General features: G+C 48.3%; 1 protein-coding gene and 1 non-coding gene across 3 annotated transcripts in view; one reads left to right on the forward strand and one right to left on the reverse strand.

Moving 5' to 3' along the window:
• Positions 1-16,003, reverse strand: part of PUDP (pseudouridine 5'-phosphatase) — an 81,405-nt gene that overhangs the window by 61,372 nt on the left and 4,030 nt on the right. The window lies entirely within an intron of this gene.
• On the forward strand, positions 1,471-1,576 carry LOC124509769 (U6 spliceosomal RNA). The gene has a single exon (XR_006961534.1). It is a non-coding gene; the product is annotated as a U6 spliceosomal RNA (small nuclear RNA).

Consider the following 16,003-nt stretch of genomic DNA (forward strand, 5'->3'; position numbering starts at 1 on the left):
GTCAGACACTTACCAAACCACTGACCCATTCAAGTGCCCGGGTTCTCTTTTTAAAAGCATACTTTCAGCAGATTGCATAGAGAAAACAGGCTTTTCACACCAGTTTTTCCCCAGTCCCAGATAGTGATGGCCGCTCCCTGTCGTACATGTGTTCGTCTCATGTGTCCCAAGTGGAGTCCTTGAGGCGGAATCGGAATCTCAGAATACGCATGTGGCGACGAGAGCCCGCTGTTCCCTGAAGCGGGCACCGCTGTGTTACGGGACGGCAAAGGGGTCGGCCCCGGATTGTGACTGAGAGCCCCAAGCACCCCTGAGTGACAGGATGCAGGACTCAGGGACACAGCCGCGCCTCCGTGCTCGGGGTGAAGTAGAAACACTGCACACGCAGCACGTCTGGACTCTGCTCGCCCACTCGCACACGCAGGACGTCGAACGTAACAGAAGTTTTCTCAGACTGTGTAATGCCCCCTGACCGTGCAGCCCGGGGAAACTCAACCACGGTCTCCAAAAAGACTTCTCCCCACGTCAAACTGATACCATTGCTAGCACGATTAGGTATCTATGTCCCTTCTCCATCAACACTGTTGTCAGCTGCACCCCAAGAAAAGTTCTAACTTGAAGGTGGCCTACAACCCAAAATGACAGATGACTTGTTTTTTGTTTTGCAAACTATTATCAAGTAAGGTTTGGAAATACTTACACATGCGATACTTTTTCTACCAGAATATTTGTTTTTTGGCTCGTTATGCAATGGCCAACTCAAAAATTTCTTTGGCAGTTTTAGATTATGCTGAAATTATGCTCAATAGGGATGCTCCAACACTTTTTTATATTCCTTAAAGCAACGGTTCACAAATGTGGGGGAGGGGAGTGAGATTTTACCCATGGGGGTACATAAAAGACAAGATAAATGTGTTTTTGTCTGTAAATCTTTTTTTAAAATCCGATTCAAAAGACAGTTACACTAAGCGATGATTATAAATCTCTATTTATGTGCACATAATGTTGAACGATGAAATTCTCATGACAGCAACAGCACGAAGGAGGGGGGAGACGATGGAGCCACGTAGGAGCAAAGTTTTGGCGTAAGTTTTAAGCTAAGCTGGCATTAGTGCCAACTAGGTGGTGACATATTAAGATGTTAACTGTAATTGGGGCACCTGGGTGGCTCAGTGGTAGAGCGTCTGACCTCGGCTCAGGTCATGATCTCACAGTCCGTGGGTTCGAGCCCCATGTCGGGCTCTGTGCTGACAGGTCAGTGCCTGGAGCCTGCTTCAGATTCTGGGTCTCCCACTCTCTCTGCCTCTTTCTGTCTCACACTCTATCTAACTCTCTCTCAAAACTAAATAAACATTAAAAAAATTAAAAAAAAAGATATTAACTGTAATATTCAGAGCAACCACTAAGAGAAGAACTAAGAACATATATAATACATGATAAAAGAAACAAGAGGATAATTAAAACGGTAGAGTGCTTGCTTCGGCAGCACATACACTAAAACTGGACGATACAGAGAAGACTGGCATGGCCCCTGAGCACGGATGACAGGCAAATTCGGAAAGTGTTCTACACTTTTCTCATAAGAGCCATATAGGGAAAGCCCACAGCTAGTATCATCCTCAATGGGGAAAAACCTGAGAGCTTTCCCCCTAGGGTCAGGAACAGAACAAGGATGTCCATTCTCACCGCTGTTGTTTAAGATGGTGTTGGAAGTTCTAGCATCAGCAATCACCCAACAAAAGGAAATCAAAGGCATCAAAATTGGCCAAGAAAAAGTCAAACTTCCAGTTTTCGCAGAGGACATGATACTCTATACGGAAAACTCAAAAGACTCCACCAAAAGACTGCTAGAACTAATCCATGAATTCAGCAAAGCCTCAGGGTCCAAAATCAATGTACAGAAATTGGTTGCATTTCCCTATACCAATAATGAAGCAACAGAAAGAGAAATCAAGAAATTGATCCCGTTTACAATTGCACCAAGAACCATCAAATACCTAGGAATAAACCTAACCAAAATGGAAAAACCTGTATGCTGAAAACTTATGAAGGAGAAAGCTTATGAAAGAAATTAAAGAAGACAAAAACAAATGGAAAAACATTCCATGCCATGGATTGGAAGAATAAATATTGTTAAAATGTCAATATAAATGTCAATATTACCCAAAGCAATCTACACATTCAGTGCAATCCCAATCAAAACTGCACTGGCATTCTTCTCAAAGCTAGAACAAGCAATCCTAAAATTTCTATGGAACCACAAAAGACCCCAAATAGCAAAAGTAATATTTAAGAAGAAAACCAAAACAGAGGCATCGCAATCCCAGACTTTAGCTTCTACTACAAAGCTGTAATCATCAACACAGTACGATATTGGCACAAAACAGACACATAGACCAATGGAATAGAATAGAGACCCCAGAACTGAACCCACAAATGTATGGCCAACTAATCTTTGACAAAGCAGGCAAGAATATCCAATGGAAAAAAGACAGTCTCTTTAACAAATGGTGCTGGGAGAACTGCACAGCAACATGCACAAGAATGAACCTATACCACTTTCTTACACCATACACAAAAATAAACTCAAAATTGATGAAAGACCTAAACGTGAGACAGGAAACCATTAAAATCCTCGAGGAGAAAACAGGCAAAAACCTCTTTGATCTTGGCCGCAGCAACTTCTTACTCAACATGTCTCCGGAGGCAAGGGAAACAAAAGCAAAAATGAACTACTGGGACCTTATCAAACTAAAGACTTTCTGCACAGCGAAGGAATCAGCAAAACTAAAAGACAACCGACAGAATGGAAGAAGATCTCTGCAAACAATGTATCAGATAAAGGGTTAGTATCCAAAATCTACAAAGAACTTATCAAACTCAACACCCAAAAAACAAATAATCCAGTGAAGAAATGGGCAGAAGACATGAATAGACACTCTCCAAAGAAGATATCCAGATGGCCAACAGGCACATGAAAAGATGCTCAATGTCACTCCTCATTAGGGAAATACAAATCAAAACCACACTGAGATTACCACCTCATGCCAGTCAGAGTGGCTAAAATGAACAAATCAGGACACTATAGATGCTGGAGAAGATGTGGAGAAATGGGAACACTCTTGTACTGTTGGTGGAAATGCAAACTGGTGCAGCCACTCTGGAAAACAGTGTGGAGGTTCCTCAAAAAATTAAAAATGGATCTACCCTATGACCCAGCAGCAGCACTGCTAGGAATTTACCCAAGGGATACAGGAGTACTGATGTATAGGGGCACTTGTACCCCAATGTTCATAGCAGCACTTTCAACAGCCAAATTATGGAAAGAGCCTAAATGTCCATCAACTGACGGATGGATAAACATGATGTGGTTTATATATACAATGGAATACCACTTAGCAATGAGAAAGAACGAAATCTGGCCATTTGTAGCAACCTGGATAGAACTGGAGGGTATTATGCTGAGTGAAATAAGTGAGTCAGAAAATGATGGATACCTTATGTTTTCACTCATATGTGGATCTTGAGAAACTTAACAGAAGAGCATGGGGGAAAAGAAAGGAAAAAAAATAGTTACAAACAGAGAGGGAAGGAGGCAAAGCATAAGAGACTCTTAAATACAGAGAACAAACTGAGGGTCGATGAGGGATGGGAGGGAGGGGAGGTGGGTGATGGGCATTGAGGAGGGCACTTGGGATGAGCACTGGGTGTTGTATGTAAGCAATGGACCATGGGAATCTACCCCCAAAATCAACAGCACACTCTACACATTGTATGTTAGTCAATTTGACAATAAATTATATTTTTAAGAAAATAGTACACTAGAAAGTATCTAGTTAATATGAAAGAAGGCAGTATAACTTCTCCATGAAGAAATAAAGGAACAAAATAAGACATACACAAAACAATATGCCATACAAAAATCCTGTTTTATCAGGAGTGGCATTTGATGCAAATGATTAAAACCCCCAATTAAAGGCTAAACCCTGCCAGAACGGATTTTAAAACAAGAAGACCATGCTCCAAGTATAACGTGTCTGCAAGACACAGTTTATGTCGAGAGAAGCACAAGATTTCAAGGAGGTTTGAAACGACAGGCAAGGTGCACAGCAACCAAAAGAGAAGCAGATTGGCTACATCACACCACAGAGATTCAAGACAAATGCCTGTCGCGGTTACAAAGCAAAGAAATCTAACAGAAGCATTTTATAGAGAGGTCATTCTGTATTCTAAAGATGCGACAATTATAAACACGTATGAACTCCACAACAGAGCCCCAATTACATAAAAGAGAAACTGATAAAACCGTTGGGAGAAATAGATAATTCAACAATAGCAGTTGGAGATTTGGATATGACGCTTTTAATAAGGGGTAGAACTAGATTAAAAGCAGCAAGGATAGAGGGGACTAGACTTAACACCGTGAACTACGTAAACACCGCCAACCAGCTGGACTTAGTAGACATTTGCGGAATGTTCCCCCCGGCCGAAGAAAACACATCTTCTCCAGGGAAGACGGTATGGTAGGCCAAGGTGCCGTAAACTGACAAATGCTTGAAATCATGCAAAATACTTCCCCAATCTACAGTGGGATGAAAATAGAAGCTGGTAATAGAAAACCTACTGGGGAAATTGGCAAGAATACGTGGAAAGTACACAACTTACCTGTATATTCAAAGGCCAAAGAGGAAATGATAAGGGAAACTCAGAGATCCTGTGGGGCGAATGAAAATGAAAACACGACACCCCCAAATCTTCGGGGAGCAGGCAGTGCTGGGAGGGAAGTGGATGGCCCCAAACGCCCGTATTACCAAACAATGGTCAGAGACGTGGAGCGTGTGGATAGGCTGAAGACGAGCAAGAGGCCGTGAGCCACGGAATGAGGCCGCCCGCATGTGGCTGGAGAAGGCAAGGGAATCCCAAGCCTCCAGAAAGGAACGCATCTCCAGAAAGGACACCGAGAGTTCAGCCCGCGAGACAGATACGGGATTTCTGACCTGCACAATGTCGCTGTTGTAAGACGTCTGTGTTGTCTTAACTGGTGACTACGGCAATAGAAAAGTAACACAATAAGAAACGTTCTCGGCCACCTGTTTTTCCTTTTTTTCACTGGACTTCCAGTCCTTTTTTTCACTGGACTTCTCGAGACAGTGAGTCTCAAGCAGACCAAACACCCGGCGTAAGAAAGAACAAAATTTTCTGAACATGTCGTTGACGAGGACCTTAACAACCGGAGGTCAAAGGCAGCTACAGACGGTTCATGGCACTACGTGTGACACTTCCCTGAGGCTGGCCACCAGCTGTTAAAGAACACCGTGGCCTTGGCCTTTCTTAGTGCTACATCACAATCGCAGACGCACAAATCTCATTAATCGCTGGGTTCTTCTTTCCCATGTCCCACTGGCACGTGTCACGAACATCAATAATTTAAGTCCTTCTTGAATTTTAGGGGACAAACAGACAACCACCGCGTTCTAGATGGATGTGTCTTTCTTATATTGCAGATGTGTAAACTCTGCCAAGAATTAGCTTCCGAAGGCCCCAGGCTTTATGGTTTAATGATGAATCCATATGTTTTCATGCCTTTTGAATAAATGAAAACCAGCAGATGTCCTCCACAAAATGCAAGGCTGAAAGACGTTCTTTCCCCGCAGAAAGAACAGCTTCCATTCTCTTCGAGATCTACCTTTCAGTGGCCTGCCCTGCCCGTCCTCGCCTTCTGCCCTTACCACTGGTATGAAGGAAGCCCCCGCAGAGGGCCTGCTGGGATACAACACCAGCAGTGTAAGCATTAGTAGGGAGACGACGCCAGAAACAGTTTTAATTTAGGGCGAGGCAAAGCATCGTGACATCTAGGAATCACACTGCGGTGAACTCAGCACTGATCACTATAAAGTGCTCCTCCTTTAAAGACACAAAATGCATCACGTCCAGGCATATTCCTTTGGCTGTCAGGGCGTGCTTTTTGTTTAAGCAGTTTTGTGTGTGTGTGTGTGTGTGTGTGTGTGTGTGTGTGTGTGTATGGGGGTGGAGAAATGTCACAAAACTCAACTGTGGAAAGAGGACCCAAGGAAGACTGGAGAAACTTCTGTGGTGTTCCCACTGGCACAGCCAGTACATCCCAGAGCATTCCGTCTGTACATCCCAGCTCTGTACATCCCAGAGCATTCTGTCCCCAGGGCGAAGACTGTCGAACCTTGGTGCAGACTGCTGGATCCCTTCAGGCTATCAAAAATTCTAAACTCCTGGGCGGACTGGTCTGCCATACCAAAGGAACACAGACCGGGAGGCTTAACAGACCTTTCCCACTCCCAATACTGCAGGCTGTGAGCCTGAAATCCAGGCAGGGCCGAGGCTGGTTCCCCCTTGAGGCCTGTCTCCTTGGCGTGTAAACCGTCTTCTCCCCACATCCTCACGTGGCCATCCCTCTGTGTGTGCCCGTGTCCTAATTCCCCCTGGTTTTTTATTTATTATTAATTTTTGAGAAAGACAGCAAGCAGGGGAGTGACAGAGAGAAAGAGAGAGAGAGAGAGAGAGAGAGAGAGAGAGAATCTCCAGCAGGGTCCGTGCTATCAGCACAGAGCCAACGTGGGGCTTGAACTCACAAAACCGTGAGATCGTGACCTGAGCCAAATCAAGAGTCAGAGGCTTAACTGAGTGAGCCACGCAGGCACCCCCTAATCTCTTCTTCTTACAAGGACACCAGCCCTATGGGATCAGGGCCTGCCCTAGTGACTTCATTTTACCTTAGTCACCTCTTTAAAGACCCCACTTCCACACACAGCCCCATTCTGAGGGCCTGGGAGTGAAGGGTTTCAACTGGTGAATTTTGGGGAGTCCCAGTCCGATCCATGGAGTTCTAATAAATCTTTATCTACTTGGTATTTCTTTCTGTCAAGGGCATACCCAACCAACCACTTAAGGTCTCCTTACACATCTTATTTTTCAAAATGGGGAGGGACTAGGAGAGCAATCAACAAATAATCAAGATCCTTTTTATTTTATTTTATTTTTTATTTTTATTTTAATTCCAGTATAGTTTTTTTAAATTTTTTTTAATGTTTATTTATTTCTGAGACAGAGAGAGACAGAGCACGAATGGGAGAGGGGCAGAGAGAGAGGGAGACACAGGACACAGAATCCGAAGCAGGTTCCGGGCTCTGAGCTGTCAGCACAAAGCCCGACGTGGGGCTCGAACTCACAAACTGTGAGATCATGACCTGAGCTAAAGTCAGACACTTAACTGACTGAGCCACCCAGGCACCCCCAATCAAGATCCTTTTATTTAAAAGAATATGCTCACATGACCTAAGTTGGTTTGCAAATCTCAGATTTTACTGAACTGTACTCAGGGTTTCTGCAAAGAACCACGAGCAGCAAGGTGTGGGTCCCTCCGTCCACGGAGAGTGCACCACCGATACTCAAAAGCAGTGATGGGGGAGCAGTCTTGATCAAAGGGTACGGGGTTGGTGTCCTGACTTCCAGCGGCAAAGGGGCAACTAATGACACCTCCTCTCTGTGAACACGTAGAGGGTCCATGGACACAGAGTTAAGGCCGGCCGCCTGTTCATTTTCTGAGGCATGTCAGTCTATGGCCTTATAAGATGTTACTCTAAGTCAGACCCAGTACATGAAAGATATCGCCTTCAATCAGACGCCATTTTCATAGCCCTCCCTAGGACTTGCTTAAAGCTGGGACCTATAATCAGAATGGAGAATTCTTGTCGAGTTCAAAGAGTATTGGATTTAAGTGGAAAGACATTTACGTGTGTTAAAAAATGCAAAATTTAATCAGCTGGGTGGGAAAAGTATCTGGTAGAGGACGGATTTTCCCTAAGGGACAGGTAGCTCATTCGGTGCCCAAGATATTCAGTGATGTTTAAGGGAAGGAAGACCACCAAATAAACTCTTGTGTGCTATTTAATACTTTGTGACTTATAGTCTTTAATTGAATTTGGCCCATTGGGGCCACAGTGCCGTAAATAAACTTTTAAACGCGCACTGAAATTACTAATCTTCACTCACACGTTAAGATGATGTTAACTGACTTCTCCTGGAACAGTGAAGTGAACTTCAGATTCATCGTTCTTAATCAACTTCATTTATTAGGGGAAAGTGATCGTTGGCTATTCAAAAAGGTTCCATTGGCTAAATCGGACAAGAGAAGTAGTGAACAAGGACATAAAACCTAGTGGCTTTATAAATATGGTTTAATGACCATAAAGGTGTTTAAGTTGATGACAGAAATTGTAAATAGAACCAGAGGCTGTTATGGCCTCTTAGCGTTGATGGTGTAAGCCTAATACGTTTGCACACAGAGTAGGCAGAAATTAAATGTTTTGAACTGATAACATTAACAGTTGGTATATTTTTAAAACCAAGGTGTAGAGTAGTCAAGACTGAACACAGGAAGTGGGCCAGAGAGAGAGAGAGAGAGAGAGAGAGAGAGAGAGAGAGAATCAGAGACTGAGAAAGGGTTGGGGAGAAAGGGTTCTGCCCCAAGGCAGAAATCAGCTCCTGGCAATGTCAGCTGATTCCAGAATGGAGTTCGCCACATTCAGGAAAAGGTGAGCGGGGACATTTGGAACTAAGAAATACACAGGGTGTATCAGGAGGGTTTCCTCCATATGAATGTGGGTACCCACTTTCTACTGATAATCTTCCCACCCAGGGAAATATGTTCCCATTACCCAAGTAACACACACCCAGGCTATATTAGGCCCTGCATTTACAGGCTAGTGTTGATGCAAACGAGGGGTGCCATGGACAGGATCCAGACAGCTGTCCGACCCAAGAGCGAGGCCCAAGGTGATTATTCTGTGAATAATCAATAATTCGTATCTTAGATTATAAGTTCCCAGCACAAGCCGTCATGATCTCTTTTCTGTACCTGGCAAGTATGTATTAAATATAATTGCACTTAAATGCAGCTGGACTCTGAGCTCCCGCAGGTGAAGTGACACGGTGAGTGTGGTTCTTATGTGGGAAGACAGGACAGAGTCCTTGGCCTTCGGCGGTTGGCAGCCACTGCTTTGGACATAATTAGAGAAGGCGAGTATATAGCAGAGAGGTGCCAGGAGGTCATTAGTTACAGCCCAACATTTCATTAACGACGGTTAACAACCCTGAACATCTCAGGGCACACGCCCACGGATATCCCAGGTTCTGTGCCACTTTCTGTTCTCTTACTGGCTGCGCTGTATTGAGAATGCAGGCTGGAGAGAAGCGAGGGGTCCCCTCCCACCGTTTCCTCTCGTCCACGCTCGTCCCCGCCACGCAGGTATACACGGCGGCTACCCACACCACCAGCTACGTACTGACTGGGGTTTCTCTGACGACACACACACCGCGTCTGGGCACTGTTCTATGTGCTCAGACCCCAACAGTCCACGGAACTGACCTGGCTCCGAACGCCGGTGGACCACATGGTCTAGGAGCCAGGGTTTTGCCCACGGCGCCCTCAGAGCACCGTAAGCAGGCCGCCTGCCCCCAAATACCCACACGAAGGGACAGACTGGAAGCAAAACCCGCCAGCAAAGACCGCCTGTCGGCAGAGGGCTACTTCCTCACTCTCATCCGGGAGCAGCCTGTAAACTGTACTTCGGGGTAGATGCCCTTCCTTGTTCGAGGACTCAGACCCTTTCAAAGCGAATGACAAGCGAATGACAGCACTTGGCGTGCTCACACGTCCACACGGACAGGACCCAAAACGGCAGGCTTTGGCACAGGGCTCAGGAGGAATCAGAGGGCTGAAGGGAAGCCCGGAAATGATGAAGGATCCCCACCCACTCCCCGTAGCAGGTAACACACTGTCCTCCTGGCCCCAAATCAATTTCTTTCTTTGCTATTTCCATGCAAAAGTAAACGAAGCAAATCAAGACGCATAGCAGAACGCGATGGGTGTAGGTCCATTTGGCTGAGTTCCCAGACCCTTCCTTCCTAGACCTACCATCCAGGTCTGTGAGTATGGTCATCACACGCGGGCAGGGGGACGTCCACATGCAAATGTGAAATGTCTTCCGGGTACCAGCACGGTTCAAAGATGGGCCTAGACGGATGGCCATTTCTTGTGGTTCTCTCGGCAGGGTGATGCCTGCCGTAGGCATCTACGGGACTCCCACCCCCGCCCCAACCATGACATCAACGTAAATGTGGCCAGACTTTCAGGCGACTGAAAGTCAACATGTATCTGTGCCCGGAACAGAACTGCTCACTTTTCCAAAGCCTTGTGTCTGCGGTGCTTGGGGACGAGCCCGTGCAATTCAGCCACGGCAGGAGGGAATCCCGGCCACATCTGTCTGCCTCGGTCCCTGCAAACTGTGTCATGAACTAAACTGCCCCTGAACCAGGCTTCTCCTCTTTCTTCTACACCAGCCCTCTGTGTCCTTGCAATGGGCTGCGTGGAGAGTCTCAAACAGATGCATCCACGTCCCACCTTCCTGGACCCTGTGAATGGGACCTTATTTGGAGAAAGGGTCTTTGCACATGTGACTAAGTCAAAAATCTCAAGATGACATCATCCTGTATTATCTGGGTGTGTCCAAAGCCCAATGACAGGTGTCCCTTTAGGAAGGAAATGAGAGGCCACATAAGGAGGGAGGCAGAGGTGGGAGGGATGTGGCCACAAAGCCAGGACTGCGGGAGCCACCAGAAGCTAGGATGGGTGGGACACAGCCCCCTCTACAACCTTGGAGGGAGCACGGCCCCGGCCACACCTGTCTACTTCCGGCCTCCAGAACTGGGAGAGACACGTCAAAGCCACCAGTCTGTGGTGGCGTGGGACAGGGCTCCCGAGACACAAACGCGGTCCTGGTGTCATTCACGGGGACAGCCGGAACAGCCTGCTGGCCGTCTCCACAGAGGGCAGGCCTTAGCCATCTGCATCACCATGTACAGCTTGCCACAGCGCCCTCTGCTCCAGGAAGCCCTCAGGAAGACGGCTCTGTCCTGGGAGCACTTTCTTAGCTCTGTTCCCATCACTCAGCGAGGAACCTCTTCTCCGGTCACACACAGGCACTTTTGCCAAAGCCCTGCCCTTTTCCATGTGCGCACAGCGTCCTCCCGGCCTAGGGCACGCTCAGCCTGGGCCGCCCTCCACCGAACGTCTTCCTGCGGCTCGGCCACAGAGCGCAGGACCCATCTTCTCTGCGAGGCACCCTGGACTGCTGGCGCATGTCCCGCTCCCGGCTCCCAAGGAAACTGGGTCAGCTGAGCAGATAAATGACACTGCGGTAGCACGGACATCTGCCTTCCTGCAGCACATACGCCACCGCACCCCAGACCGTGTCCCCAGAAGCACAGGGGCGGTGAGGTGGGATGATATCCATTCCCTGCGCCGGTCTCTCTAGCCGGCATTGGCCGGGCAGCTTAGCCAAGCCTGTAGGACCCATGAACTGAATGAATGCCCTGACCATCCGTCTCCTCGAGCTCTGTGGATCCATCCAGTCAGACTTTTCTCCAGTCCCTCCTCCACTGAGAACTCTATCCCCAAACAAACCCTCGACAGAGGAAAGTCCCACCCCCACCCCCACCCCCACCCCCAGCCATGTGGATGGACCCAGCTAAGAGCTGGCAACTTTCAGTCACCTGAACTGGCTTGGACGGCTGGCTTCCTGTATTGTCCAAATGACCCAGTGGGCGACTGTAAATGCCTTTATCAGGCTGCTGCCTTTCGGGCAAGGTCAGCACAACTGGTTGAACAAGATTGCAGCAGAGATACGCTGCTGTGCCTTCAGGAAGGGACGAGCTCGTCAGGCTGGGACTGGCAGACCCACAAATGACTTACATGTTTGTGTTCTGAGCACGTACCCAAGTGCGAACCTGCAGGGCACGGGACAGGGCACCAGACACAGAATAGGTAGAGCTGACGGTCATGGTTCCCTGCACGAATGCTCTTTCTCTCAGAAGGGAAGCAGGGACCAGTCTGTGGCCAAATTTCTCAAAGACATGTATGAACGTTCTAGGGGAAAACTGCTGGTGAGCTAGCTCTGTGCTCCCACCAGCGCCTTCTTCATCTACTCATTTGCCCCAGGATCCCTGCCCTGTCACCCACGGGAAGAGCACAGTTCCGGAACCACCACTGGTATCGGTGGGGGTCACGGAAGTGCCCTGGATGAATCACTGCCTCGTTCTCTGCTCCGTCCTCTGCAGAAAGGGGAGTGACAGCAGTTAAGTGCGGGCCACCAGCTTGCAGACCTAACTAAGGCACACCGCAGCTCACAAGAGCGCTGAGCACACCGTAAAGGCTCATGAGAGACACTGTGGCTGTGCGAGGAAACCACTGAGAGCCTAAAGAAAGTCACTGGTGATCAGGAGGGCGTAGAAATGGCTCTGAAGGATTTAGGACTAAGTAAGCACTTGCATGCTTTGGGGCTGGGGCGAGGGTGAGGAAGAGAAGGTTGGAAGGGAAGTCTGACTGTATGACGTGCATGGCTCACGGGGACGCTGCAGCAGACCAGGTCGGACAGAGAATTCTGGGCTCCACACTGGGCTAGACACAGTGTGCCAGTGGGGCAGGGCTGACCGATGGTCACTGGGATGAACGCAAGAGACACCAGAGGGCAGTCCACGGGGGTCAGAGAGTCCTTAAAGTGAGAGCATTCGCTGCAGCCTGGGCTCACGAGCCATCGCCAAGAGAGAGGCGTGCAAGGTGAGTGCTTATGCCCTGTCAGCGTCACTAAACTACAGATGCCCAGCCCTGTTGCTTCCCCAGAATATTTGACGTTGATCAGGAGTCTGGCCCAGCTACTTTGCAGAATGTCCTTGCAGTTTGTATTTCTCTGGTTGTATTCACGTAGCATCCCCTTACTTGTTCTTTGACCTTCCCAAAAGAGAAAGCGCTCGTAGACACCCAACTGGTGACCACCCAACTGTGAGACAGGTGAGCTGTTCTGGTAGTTGAGGACAGCACATCCTCTACCATGGCGCTCGGGCCCTGTCCGGGCACCATCATGGCCCCCACACTGAGTCCAATGGTCTTGGCTTCCATTGGTGACTCCTGTCCAAACCATTCATGGAGGGGACCGTGAAATGCTGATTTCCCTAATTCAACCATGCTTTCCATATTTATTGACTGCATTCTTCAAAAGAGCTGTCTTCCTCCCCACCTCCTCTGTCTTGAGAGGATTATGACATTTCCTTTTTTTTTTTTTTTAGAGTATTACAATCTATTTTTTTATCGTTTATTTATTATTGAGAGACAGAGCATGAGCATGGGAGGGGCAGAGAGAGGAGGAGACACAGGATGCGAAGCAGGCTCCAGGCTCTGAGCTGTCAGCACAGAGCCCGACACTGGGCTCGAACTCACAAACCGCGAGATCATGACCCAAGCTGAAGCTGGACGCTTCACCGACTGAGCCGCCCAGGTGCTCCTAGAGTATTACGATCTATCATAGTCATTACTCTCTGGATTTTGTGTCATGCTGCATTTTGCCACTGGGACCCCTCCCTGCATTCTGGCATTGGAGGTAGTCTCTGCTCGTCTTGTAGCTCCTGGACCCCAGACTGCAATCAGCCATTGTTTCGCTATCCTGGGTCCCTTCCTTGGGTATGATATTTAAAAACTGAGAAGCTAATCACTCTTAAGACTCATGAATCCTGCTTTGTGGGCTGGAGAAGCGACATAAACTGTGCAGAACGCACAACTATATCCGCACAGACCCGCCTCTGTAGGAAGTACTAAGTTAATGCTTCCAAAGTGCACAAAGTGCAGCAACTGTATTTGCTGTCCCATCACTGTTGGGTTTCCAAGGAGTCTGAATGCACAGGTCTGAATGCACTTAGATGAAATCCCCTGAAGCCACTGAGAGATCACGGCACGTGGTCCAGAAGAGGTGGAAATAAACGCACTACAGTTGACAGGCTGCAGACACAGCCACCCAAGCACACCTATCCTCGGTTCCCGCAAGCACCCTCTTTTCCGAGTGTGTGCCAACGTGGCCTCGGCGTCCCCTGTAACCACACCGGCCCACCTTTCTGCCTGATGGTTCCGGTCTTGAAGACACAGAGACACTATGACCACCACCTACACCTGGGCTCTCAGGCTTGAGACCTCCCACCAAAACATCCCGTGTGGCACCAAGGAGGACAAGAGTGAGTTCCACACGTCTTACGAGGACGAGGCTTCTCACGACCAGGGACTAGGGCAACAGAACTGACCACGTGCATCTTCTCCCCAGAAAAGCAACAGGAGCTCTGCGTGTGCTTGCCACAAATGGCTGAGTCCAGCTGACCGCTAAGCATAATTTGTAGGTCATGGGAAACAGAGGGACAGGTAAGGAGACAGCAGGCGCAGACAACCAGACAAACCCACAACGTAGAACATTGCATAACGTAACCGGCCTTCCCAAAGTCACTATCATGGGGGAAAACAAAGGATGCGATTGGAGGAAGGGGTGAAGCTTTCTGATTTACAGCAGGATAAAGGCACATAAAACTACCATGTGGAACCCAGCTTGGAAAACACTAGAGTATTCTCAGCTGGACCATTGTCCCTTCTATGTTCTAGTACAATCATTACTGAGAAGTCTTTTTTTTTTTTTCTAAACACAAACTGTCTGCTTGATAAAAATACTCTGTCCTGCTTCAGAAAACATGTTTATTGCTCTCGTGTATCTTCCCCTGGTCTGGAATGTCTGTTTTTCTTCTTCGCTCCTTCCTGCACTTGACATACGTTCTCCAGGTGACTTCAGCTGAAAGTACTTTCTGTCTCTACCATGCCCTTGCCATGCTTAGTAGCCAGTTACGCACAGAGTCCACTCACCACGTTTTATGTCCCATCGGGACACTGAGACTAAGAGTAGGGGCTTGCTTGAATCCCACACAGCACCTGGCACCAGACAAGGATGGGAAGGTGAGCAGACAAGGATGAGTGGACGCACGGGTCCGGAATGCACGGGTGCACCACGGGGAGTGCTGAGATTAAGTACAGCTAAATAAAAGGGACGATTCAGCTCCTCAGTGAAGTAGCTACATTTGAGGCCCCTGGGTACCACGTGTGCTTCCTGTTCGCAGGGCAGACATACAACATTCCCAGGTGACAGGCAGCTGGTGACGGCTTCACGGACCGTGCTGGTCTAGGGAGGAGAGATGCGCAAAGCTCTCATCAAAGACACCCCGTTTTTCCTACAGATAAGGGGGGAGGGCGGGATCTCAGGACATGAAAGGGAGGGAAGCCTGATGCTTATTTTGACTCTTGCCCCCAACGTCTCACAGAAGCTCACATGTGCAAACCACGATTTTGCTCCTGTTCTGATTTCGGGTACAGACAGGACAGTCTACGGCCGCTTGCACAAGGTTTGCTTGGCTCCTGCGTCTCTCCCTGACCAGCCACGTTGATGTGTGAGATTTTCCAGTACAGCATCACTGATCACAAAGGGGCGTATGCCATGACCTCGCTCCTAGACCTAGCAGCAAAGGAGAATCAAAGGCCGCCCACCGCCCAACCCAGGACCACCAGCAATGCCAACGAAACCGCCCTGCAGGCAGGGGTGTGAGGACGCGACCACCCTCCGCCTGCACAGGGGCCCTCTCCGCACAGACACTCTGCCCACTGAGACTTAGCTACTGACTACAGACGTCATGGGGAATTCTGGGTGTGAGGGAGCCAGAGCACAGGGAAGGTGATGTACCTACCCGAAGCTCAGAACTTCGGGTAGAATAGCTGTCCACCTCTACAGAGCTGGCGGGGGGCGGGGGGGAGAGAAAGCTTCTTAAGACAGGACGTGTTACGATTAGTATGTTTTCAACAGAACTCTCCATACACGTCCTGAGGGCAACTTTAACCAGAGACATCTGCACCAAACAGCCAAGACTGCCCCCACCTATTTTAACACAATTACGTGAAAGTTCCCACAAATCAAATGCTCTAATTACTAGTCACAGGTACTCATGTAGACTTGACGTAGGAAACTCATTTTTAAATGCAATCCACTGTGGTAGGACGCTTTTCTATTTTCCAGTTACAGGCTGTGTCTCAATGCTTTTTCAAATGCCTCCTCCCTAG

This window comes from Lynx rufus, unplaced genomic scaffold, assembly GCF_022079265.1.
Source record: "Lynx rufus isolate CCGP_SWC_20201006 ecotype Redwood Valley unplaced genomic scaffold, mLynRuf1.p SCAF_14, whole genome shotgun sequence".
Classification (NCBI taxonomy): Eukaryota; Metazoa; Chordata; class Mammalia; order Carnivora; family Felidae; genus Lynx; species Lynx rufus.